This window comes from Furipterus horrens, unplaced genomic scaffold (assembly GCF_987537825.1).
Source record: "Furipterus horrens unplaced genomic scaffold, mFurHor1.1.pri manual_scaffold_2, whole genome shotgun sequence".
NCBI lineage: Eukaryota > Metazoa > Chordata > Mammalia > Chiroptera > Furipteridae > Furipterus > Furipterus horrens.
The window spans coordinates 31,620,369-31,631,895 of NW_028327172.1; positions in this window are offsets into that span (position 1 = coordinate 31,620,369).

An 11,527-nucleotide genomic window follows, 5' to 3' on the forward strand; every position below is an offset into this window, starting at 1 on the left:
CCTGCAGTCCTCCTTGCATGCTACCATCCTTCTGCAACTTCATAAAGAAGGACTTAAAAGGGAAGTCACTTCAGCATCCTCATCTGCAGAGTGGTTGCAGCCGGGGGTGACAGGGAGGAGAGAGATGGATTGGCGGTGACATCTCGGTAGGCTTTCCTCAAACTTTCTCCCCATCACCCCTCACTCAGCACCACCACACTTGAGTAGCTAGAGTAGATGTAAGGAGCCTGTTTACCCAACTGATAGCAGGTTGAGACAATGCCACATTGTCTGAAACAGACAGTGGCAAGGAGGGGGTTTATTGCCAGCTGGCAAGGGGTGGAGGCAGCGGGTGGACTGGCTCTGGTTTCCCAGCCCCAAGTGGCTGGCACTTCTGCAAGCTTGGGAGGCTGCTATAAAAACAGGCCTGCCAAGAAAGGCCCACGGGCAGCGTGAGCACATCGGTGGGGCTGTGGAGGAGTCACGTTAGAGAAAGGGGCCCGGAGTGAAACATTCCAGAGAGGTTAAAATAGACAACAAGATTCAAGCTATAAGTTTATTTTTGTAGGCTTTTTTGGTTTTCAAGATATCTTTAAGAAAGATGGGGCACGTATGTACTGGAAATGGAGTTGAAACTAAAATTTTAAAACAAATCCAACGACTATGTATTGAGTGCCTACTATGTACTGTGCATGCACAGTATCACCTGGAAATACCACAATGAACATGACTGATAAGTTTCTTCCCTCAGAGAATTTACACTCTAGCAGTGGAGTCAGTCATTAAACAGAGAAGGTAATGATTTGGATAATTTTATGAAGGGTAGACTCTCAAAAAGGAAGTAAAACAGGACAATGTGATAAACAGTGACAGAAGCTGGGGAGAGCAGCATTTCAGAGGATGACTAAGGATGGTTTCCCTGAGGAGGGGACAATTCAAATTAGACCTGAAAAAACAGCCGAGTGAAGGTCTGGGAAAAGACCCTCACATTCCGAGTAAACAGCAAGTGCAAAGGCCCTGAGACCACTGTGAGTTTGATGTACTGAAGAAGCCAGTGTGGCTAGAAAGTAGTGAATGACAAAAAGAATGTAGTGAGATTAGGCCTGAGAATTTTGTTCTAAGCGCAATGGAAAACCGTGGGAAGGTTTCAACAGCAAAGGTTTCCAGAAGGTTGTTTTGTCTGTATTGTCGAGACTACTTAAAAGAGGAAACAGAGAGACCAGTTAGAAAGCCACTGAAGTCTCTAGGCAAGGCATGCTGGCTTAGAGTGAAGATGGAAATAAGAGAACAGATTTAGAATATAGTTTGGAAAGGAGGCATGGTGGCGGAGGCAGGTAGGGGAGAGGGCAGGAAAGTCAGCAGGAGCCTCGGCAGCTTTAGAAACCTGCTACTCTCTCTGAATCTCTCTCCTGATTCAAGCTTCTCTTTGAACATCTGCTCAGCCCTCTGCTCCCCACAGTGAAATTCCCCTGTTTACACATTGAGATTCCTTGGACCTCAGCTCTCCTGCTTCTCGCCCAGACCCAGGGCTCCCTCCAGCCCCAGTTCCCACTGCTACCTGGATCAGTCCAGTTCAGGTATCAGGACGAGGATCTGATTGGCCGGGCTCATCTCCTCATGCAGGGACCACCTATGGGTTACCTCCTTTCTCTTGGTCAGGTGCTAACCTCAAGACAGGGCCACCAAAGCAGCAGGGGCTGTGGTGGGTCAGTCTCCTGTACTGTACTGCTGGCAACAATTAGCAGGCCCGGGGGTAATCCTAGCTAGCACTTCTATATCACTTATTGGTCCAGGCACCGTTCTAAGTTTTATGTAACAACCCTTAATCCTCACAACTGTCCCATAAAACAGATACAATCATTGTCCTCATTTTGCAGAAAAGGAAACAGGTACAGAGATGTTAAGTAACTTTTCCAAGGCCTCACAGCTGGTAAAGTGTAGAGGTTAAGATTCAAACTCAAGTAGTCTGATCTTAGAGGCCCCAATCTTACCTACTGTTGAAATGCTTTCTAAGCTCTAGATCAGACACTACTAAGAAGGGATCATAAACAGAGATGTTGAAAAAAATAGGAATAGATGTTCCTGCTGCCACTGCTGCTGCTGCTGCTGCTGCTGATGATGATGATGATGATGAAGAAGATGATGATGATATCTTTTCTAGTGAAGCCAGAAGGAGACTTCTTGCACTGCCTGGTGAGCTCCAGACCTTCCACTTACTGGTTATGTAATCTGAGTAACAAACTGTAACTTCTTCGAGCCTCAAATTTCTCATCTAAAAAAGAGTTAATAACATCTACTCTAGTTATCTCATAGGTGTTGTCTGTCAAACAACCATTAAGACGCCATGGGAAAGGTGTGCTGATAAACTGGTTCTTTGGGAGCAAATAACAAGAACAACTTAGGAGGAAGAGGCCTAGGGGCTCTAGTATGGAAAACTCTGTGTTCAGAGCCCTGGAGATGTAAGCTGGGGCACCAGCCAGTGGTGTGGAAGTGGGCAGCCTCCAGCACCATGCTTCCTCCTAAAGACTATGGGAGCCGCCAAAGGATTTTAAGCAGGAGAAGGGAGTGACGTGTTCAAATGAACTACTTGGAAAGGTGTTTCTGGTGACCAGTGTGAAAAATGGACTATAGGAGGGAAGACAGCAGATGGGGAAAGAAGAGGTGGCCGTAGAAATGCAAGGGAGGGAAGGTGAGGATGTATATGGACTCAAGCAATGGCAGAAATAGTTAGGCATGTCACCCAAGGAACATGGGGAGTCAGGATCCACTATATCCAAATCTAGAGCAACTCTACCATCTAAAAGGGAATGGGTGTGTCCTATATTTTGAGCAAAAGTTTCACAGTTCCTCATATCTGAATAGTGTTTGTTCCCTGGGTGTGTGACTCTCCATTGATATTTCCTTTCTCTAAATTCTTCAAAGGGAAAGCTCTTTGCTTTGATGACGAGGCCTGCCCACCCTAGTTTCCAGTGTGTGGATCATGACCTTTCCTGGGAAGGCAGGTGTGAGGCCCCTGGCTTTACCACTTTGCATAGTACATTTGGAGTATTTGCATTTCCAGAGTCTTGTTTCTCTATTGAAAGGGGGCCCCATTAGATGTTTTTTCTTGTCCTGTGGCATCAGATGAAAGTGGAGTGGAAATCAAGGCAAATTCCTTTCATCTCACAGTGTGTCCACTGGTCCCCAAGCCCAGCAGGCTGAGCAAGGACACACAGAAGAAAGCCCCATTTTGATTCTTTAGGACAAGTTCCTGACTGCCTCCTGACTGGTGCTCACATGCACATACGCACACACATGCACACATGCACATGCACACAGGCACATATAGACACACACAGCACTGTATCCACTCAGCCCTCAGGGCCCACCCTCATACTAGTCCTTCATCAAGACACCTTTCAAATCTGGTGCTGCCACCACTCCATGCTTTTATCTTCTCCCCTGAAGACTTGCCTGATGAAAGCCTGCACATTTAAAATCCTCAAAGAAAAAAATTAAAAAATAGAAAAAGCTCTCTTCTTTCTGAATCAGTAGATTAGCTTTGTGGAGAAAGAAAGGAAGGCAGGGCGGGAGCCAGGGAGGGAGGGAGGGAGGGAGGGAGGGAGGGAGGGAGGGAGAGAGAGAGAGGAAGGAAAAAAGAAAGAAAGAAAGAAAGAAAGAAAGAAAGAAAGAAAGAAAGAAAGAAAGAAAGAAAGAAAGAAAGAAAGAAAGAAAGAAAGAAAGAAAGAAAGAAAGAGAAGGAAGGAAGGAAGGAAGGAAGGAAGGAAGGAAGGAAGGAAGGAAGGAAGGAAGGAAGGAAGGAAAGAAAGAGAGAAAGAAAGAAAGAAAGAAAGAAAGAAAGAAAGAAAGAAAGAAAGAAAGAAAGAAAGAAAAAGAAAGAAAGAAAGAAAGAAAGAAAGAAAGAAAGAAAGAAAGAAAGAAAGAAAGAAAGAGATGTGTTCTTCATGGAGAAATATATCAATGTAAATGTTGCCCCCCTGAATTGCCTTCCTCTACCTGCAGAAATCTCCTATGGGGAAGAAGTGCTTGGCTCTATGTGACTCATAAGCTGGTTCAGGAAATAGCACCCCAAGTTTCAGAGAATCCCTGAATCCAGAGACTCCAGCTCTAGAAGACCTGATTTCTGATTAGCTTTAGTTAGGTCCAACTCTAGCAGGCTTACTAAGCATTGGGAGATAGAAGGTACGATGAGTTTATATTTTTTTTTAAATATGAGAACTGTTGTGTTTGTCCACAGACTGAAAAAAAAAAAAAAACTTTTTAAAGTAATAGTAAACACTGTTGGTGAGGACATAGAGAAACAAATGCAACAAATATTTATTAAGAACCTACTCTGTGCTCCACTTTCCTCCAGGTAAGAGTCACTGTGGAATAGTAAATAAATGGACAGAATCCTCGCTTTGTGATATGCACATTCCAGTGTCATTTACTGTGCTGGAAATGGGCACCCCTAGAAGGGAAACTGTATCAAAAGCCTTAAAAATAGGTGTAAATGCCCTCTGGTTGGACAATCATGCACCAATATATGTAAAACACTATAAAGTTGTTTGGAAGAGTAAAAAATTGAGAAAAATACCTAAATATATGACATTAATGGCGTGTTTAAATTAATTATGGTCCATTTTCACAAGTGAATACTGTACTATACTATTAAAATAATGTAGAACACTTATGGATTTGGAAAAATGTTAATGACATGTTGCTGCACACAAAAAAAGCAGGTTACAAACAGGAGGTAGTGTATGATTCCATTTGTATGAAATGGATGAAAAAAAATAAAGTAAAAGGTTATTACTTAATATAGCAATATTTAATGAGCACTTACTATGTGCCTAGGCCCTGGGGTTACAGAGATGAACAAGATCAGGCAAGTCCTTCCCCTTATGAAATTTGAAGTGGTTATCTTTTGAGTGGTTGAATCTGGGGTAACTTTAATTTTTTCCATTTGTTTTGTCTGTTGTTCCATGTTTTCTAAACTAGTTAAATATTCTTTTTCAAATTACTTTAAAGTTAAACTTAATTTTAAAAACATAAACTTTGGAGATATCACTTATAGCCTGGGGTTAGAACATGGGCCTGCAGAATCAAAGCCCACCTCTTAAATCCTTCCTCTTCTGAAGTAACCCAGAATGGGCAAGAGTGGTACAACCAGAAGACAGAACCAAAGAGATGGTGTGAGAGAAGAACTGGTGTTGAAAAGAAGATGCCATAGCTCTAGCCAAAATCTAGGGTGAAGCAGACACAAGGCCAAGAAAGGGAGGTAGGGAGAGTAAGCACAAAATGGGAGCCAAGGAGCAGAAGTCTCACCTTTTGCCATGTCCAGGGCCCAGGTACCCCGAGCCCATTTGTGTTGTCCCTAAGGGGCATACCGAGTCAGCAGGGGATAAAGACACAGGGTTAGGTGGGTATCTTCTGCTACTTCTTAAATTCACCAACCATCTGATTGGTAGTAAAACACTAAAAGTTCTCCAAATGCTCAATAAGGGAATGGTTAAATAAGTTAAAGTTCTTATACTATGTATCCATATCAATGAGGCCAAGTAAAATTTTAAAGTATTAACTAAAGTCCCTCCCCCCTTATAATTCTTTAGAGGCTTGGAAATGAAGTGAAGTATTAGGTAGTGATGGGTACTCTAAAAAAGAAGTCTTGTGCCCCATACCATCCCTCTCCTCCTTCTACCCCTAAGGCCAAGCACTGAAAGGAACAGAATTAATTTTTAAAAACAATATTGGGGGAATTTGAGAGGAAAGAGTACCCACACCTTACTTTCTTAGGGACATTCCGGGAGATTGTCCCCACCACCCTCATCCCAGCATGGTTTCACACAGTGGAATAAGAATGGTGGGAGGCCAGCACTAGACAGAGTAAGCCTGGGGTGACCCCTTGAGTCTCCTCCCACCCCCAAGCATGATCAATTACCCCAAATTTGCCACAATCTCTAAGAGGGCTACACAAGGCTTGAGAGGAGGCCCAATGGATCTGAAGGAGTCTCAGGAAGGGAACAGGAAGAATCTATAGAGCAATGACCAGAGGCCCCAGCTGGCCCATGGACATCTTGGTCAAGGCCAGCATGAATGGGCCTGCCACCAAAGATCAGTGAAGGCCTGGTTCTTCCCTAGGAGATGCCAACACATGCCAGGAGATGTCAAGCTTGGTCATTTGTTTACTCTCAGATCAAATCCCCACCCTAAGAGTAACCCATCTCTGTTCTTTATCATAGGGAACTACATTTCCCAGCCTCCTTTACCAACTGGTATAGTCCCTGAAAGTCACTAGGGGGAGGCTGCCATGCAGGAGCCGGAGAAAAGCCAAGGCATTTCTCCCTCTCTCTGCCTGCCTACCTCTGGTGAAGTTCTAGTTCCTCTAGCTCATGCCAAATGACTCCTCTTTTACAGCCCTATAGCTGCAGCCAGGCAGCCTCTGCCATGGGTCTAATCAGAGGGTTCTAGCCAGAGGGTCTCGGCTTCTGGGCTCTGTAACACCACCATCTCCAACCCTGATGGTGATAATAGCTTCCATGTAGCTAATATCTGTCCCCTGTTTGGCTTCTTAGGCCTTCCATAATAGATGTGTCCAGTTGCCTGAATTACATGATGCTGGGTGTCTGTTTTCCTAAACGGACTTTGACTAGACAGGATTGGAAGCTTCCCTCACTCCCAGATAAGGCCTTGACACTATGTAAAACCTCTGGGAATTGAACACAATCCCAGGGAAGGGATAGAGGGAGGTAAAACATTCTAAATTAACTGAATTTACCCAAAAGAGGCCCGAGAAACCTTTGAGTGATTAAGTTTCTATGAAAGTGATTAAATTACATGAGATTTTTTGTTTTGTTTTAGCCATCCGGTGAAAAGGGAGCTCAAAATAGAGTTTACGTTACAGAAGAAGAAAATGATCATCTTTGCACACTTGAACAGCCTGTGAAATTCCTACTCACTACATAAAGTATAAACATAAAAGGGATACATACCATGACCACGACTAAGTAAAATTTATGTACATGTGGACAAAGACAAGGAAAGGAATAGGAAAAATAAATTCTTTATGATAGCATGGGAAGACGAAAGTTATTTCCTCAAAAATCTACGTTATACATTTTAAACGAATACGTTTTCCAAAGAAAACTCTTAAGGGTCACCTGGGAGCCTTAACAAAGCAGACATCTCCTCCACCCCAAGGTCAGTGTCTGAGGAAAATGGTTAATATTCTTCCTCTGAAGTAGCACCAAGTGAATGAGGACATTTTCGCTGTATGGAAAGCTGACAGAATCTGAGGTGTAAAGATAAAAATACAGGCAAGCAGCAAGGAATAGCAGAGGCGCTAAGGTACAAGCACCAGAAGCCAGTATTAAAAGCTTCCTGAAGCCGCATTGTAATTAAACTAGGGAAGCTGGAAGGCTTTGATTACACAGTCTGAGTAAGGATGCAGATCCAAGGCATCCAGAGAAAATGAGGGCCTTTTGTCCAATTGGGGGACACCTCCCTGCTGAGGTTAGAGACAAGCCTGTTCTCCCATAACCAGTCCTTGGAACTCCCTTGATAGATAAAATCCTGTACTCCATACACTCATACCCAGATGGATGAATGATCTCTGCAGAATATTGTGAAAAGGAGACACTTAAGAATATGGCCCAATAGGAGGCAGTAAACAGTGATCTTAAAGCCCAGCAGACCCAGATTGGGTCCCAGCTAACCATGTACTGGGTATGCAACCCTAAAACAGCCCTTAACCTCTCTGAGCCCTAGTCTCTTCATCTGTATATGAGGATAATAATAGGATCTACCTTAGAGGACTTGGGGGAGTAGATGAGATAAGGCTGATAAAATGCTTAGTACATAAATGCTTGATCAATGTTAGGGGCTATAATTATTCTTGGAATCAGAATCCCTAAGTTTAATTATTTAAAATAAACTAAAAGTGTCTAATGAGTCCCAGACCCAGGGAAAAATGAATATTCTGCTGTTAAACATTTCTTACATTCACTGTTGACTGGCGGATCGAGGTGGGGGGGTGCAGAAGGGGGATACAAACCCATAGAACCCAATCAGAAAAAGGGAAGACCCCATGGAGGACCATTTACTGAAATGGCATAGGAAACACACAGGCTCCAGGCCACAGAAGGTTTTAAATAACAGGTATCTCTGAGTGTATGTTTACTAAGAGATCTTCATCTATTTCATAAGCAACCCGTTCTTCCATTATTGAGACAAAAAGGACTTTCAGGTCACTCAGAGCAAAGAGTTTAGGTCCTTCGACCATGTCACTGTGTGCGGGACAACCTCAGGTAAATGCCCCTCCCAATTCAACATGCCGCTGTGGCTCTCTCACGGGCACTGTCCTGGACCAAGTGCACCTAGGACTTGGATTTGGGGGAAGAAGAGACTACTGGCAAATGGTTTCTTCAGGCCACATAACCGAGCTCAAGAAATTAAATTCCAGATCTAAGCCTAGGGTTTCTCACTCTCATAATTCTTAAGAATTTGAGGTGCCACTTCTCCTGAAAATCCAATGAAAACAGTGAACCCTTCCTCAGAAAAATGCACACGTGCAGATACATCCATTATTAAACCCATTATTTCAGAGTATTTATGAAGCTGCATGAACATTCTAAGGTTGAGAAATAAATTGGTTCACAGCAAGACTTTAATCATTGAACAAAAAATTCAAATGAGATCTCCTTACGATAAATGATAATGTAAACATATATACACTGAAACACACGCGTGCGTGCGCACGTACACACACACACACACACACACACATTCTTTCTGTAGCAAAGACCAGCTGCTCCCCTTACCAGTGTTTCTGCCTGACCCTTACAAATTTCAGGCACTCATATAGTAAGGCCCAGTTTTCACTCACATTCCAAGGCCTTCCTTCCAAATGTTTACCATCCCATGACATCCCCAAGGCACACCCCAGTTGTCCCTCCTAACCAGCTGGGCAGTCAAAGCAAGCCTCACTGCAAAGCTGTCAGGGCAAAGGCAAGAGGTTACATAATCCTAATTAGCAGGAGCCCCGCCGACTCTAAACAGCTCCTCACCACTTCATCATCTTTTCCCTCCAAGGAAATAATCACAATTGCCACCAACATCCTGGAAACAAAAGCTGACAAAATAAACATGGTGCTGGCCTGGCAGACCCCACTATTAAAATGTAATCTCAAAATAAAGTCTAATAACTTTCCCCCTTTTGAACACACTTGGAATAAAATTAGCATATAAATCAAAACTTAATTAGGACATTGTAACAATGAACAGCACAGGCTAGTATTAAGGGTTCCAGGCTCAATATGATGCATCAAATAAATGCTGTAATTAAAGAACAAAATCAGGGCGGTCTCCTAGTAATCAATCACCTAGCTAAGTTCAAGGCTTTCAACTTGAGGGTCACCTCTTTTCTCTGTCTTATGAATCTACCTAGAGACTTCACGCATTTTCCAGGTGGGTCTCTGGCACATCTTTTCAGCTCTTGGCTCTCAAGAGGAGTCCTAGCTCCAAGAAGGGATTGAAAAACATGAAGATTGCTCAGAACAATAGCTGGTGGGCTTCTAGACTGAAGTGCTTATTCATTATTTGAGTTACACTAGGCCCTTTAGCTGGTGGTTTTATCCAATCCAGATAAATACCTGTCCAAGGCAGAAAGCCAGGAATCCTTAAAAAGGTCTCTTCTACATGCCAAATTCCTGTCCCAGGGCCTTTGCACAAGCGGTTCCCTCTCCCTGGAATGCCTTTCTCCCTCATGGCTTTCTCACTTCATTCAGATCTTTCTACTAAAATGTCACTTCATCAGAGAGGTCTCCTTTGTCCCTTTTAAATAAAATGGCACCTCCTATCACTCTTTAACCCTCCTTGCTGAGAAGTTTAAGAGGCTACTAAATAGCACCCTTCTAGCCCATGTAAATTCTGATCCAATAGTGAAATAAGAAAAAAAGGCAAGGCAGACAGAACAAAATGACCGCTTTATTTTAAAGAGTACAGACATTAGAAAATGAGGTTCATACCTGTGGGAAAGTGGGCTTCTGGGTATCAACCTGCAGACCAAGCAAATGGACCCACGGGGCCAGGATCTCTCGGACCAGGAAGCAGGGGCACCTACAGGGTAAGGCCGGAGGAGCAGAGTGGGCTGCAGAACGTTCCACTGTTCCTCATCCCCAAGTCACCAACAGTGAACTGTCCCCTCCTTCCCAGAGGAGTGTTTCACAAGGGCAGGTGCTCCCCCCCACCCCCCACATGGGAGGAACAGGAGGAACAGAAGATTTGGCTCTTATCCCTGCACCTGCTTTAGTTTTCTTCACAGCTCTTATTCCCATGGGATGAATTACATCAGTGTTTGCTGATTTGCTGTTTTCTGACACTAAATATCAACTCTGGGGGGGCATTGCCTTGCTTTGTTTACTGCTGCATCCTGAATCCCCAGGACCCAGGACTATGCCTGGGACTCAGCAGGCATTCAGTGAATAGTCATAGAATAAAGGAACAAGCAAGGGGGTCTTCACTTGCACTTAGGAAGAAACACTACATTCTTGGGCTGCAATGTGTCTGGGCCAGGGTTGCCTTGAATCCCATACACTCACGGACTATTTTCTTAGAGCTGCTGCTGAAGAGGCCAGAGCTCTTCTTTGGTTAAAGCCAAATGTAATGATCTCCTTGAATATCGATCTGATTTCTCACCCACTTCAGCTTTACTGACCTCTAATCCCACCCAGTTTAAGCTCCATGAATACAGAACCCTGTCTGTCCTGCTCACCACTGTGTGCTCTGCACTAAGCACAGTATCTCATACAGAAATAGTGGCAGCAAGAGAGAAGGAGGGAAGAAGGAAGGAAAAATGGAAAAATGGATCTTCTCTTCTTTCTAAGGCCCCTTCCCCAGGGCTGATCCTCTCACCTGCAGTGAACAGGCGACCTAGCCCTCTGCATTCAAAGAAAGGACATTATCATCTTCACCTAGCATATGAGACCAGACACACACCAAGTTCACAGGGAGTGAAGGTGGAAGAGCCTAGGACCTAAATCTCTGACACCACGGAGAGGGCTTATTGTGACACCTGATCTCATAGAATCCTAGGTCATAAGCAGGCAGGGCATGGCCATCAGTCTGACAAGTCTAAGGGCCAGCAGACACTTGGAGAAGGAACAGGATGGGATAGACAGATAAGCTGGAGGTGGCCTCTGCCTGTGCCCCAGCTTGTCCTCAGGTAGATGGTCCAGCCAAGGGCTGGAGGTACAAGTTCAGCCACATGGAGCCCTCTCTCACTGGACTACCAGAGCCCTGTATGGAAGCCAAGACCTCTGCTCAAGTCACATTTCCTGAGCACCTGGGCTCTATGTAGGCTCAGGCTTTGCTGGGGGTGGGGGGACTCAGATGAAGTGTTACAGACTATATCCAGAGGGACAAGCCTGGTGGGGGAGGCAGCTGGATAAGCAACTGTAGTGTGGGCTCCAGATGCGCCTCTTTTGCAATAGACTGACCTACCAATAGCTCCATGACCAGGAGCCACCGCGGGCCAAACATGAAGCCACACGCTCCACACCCATCAGCTCAC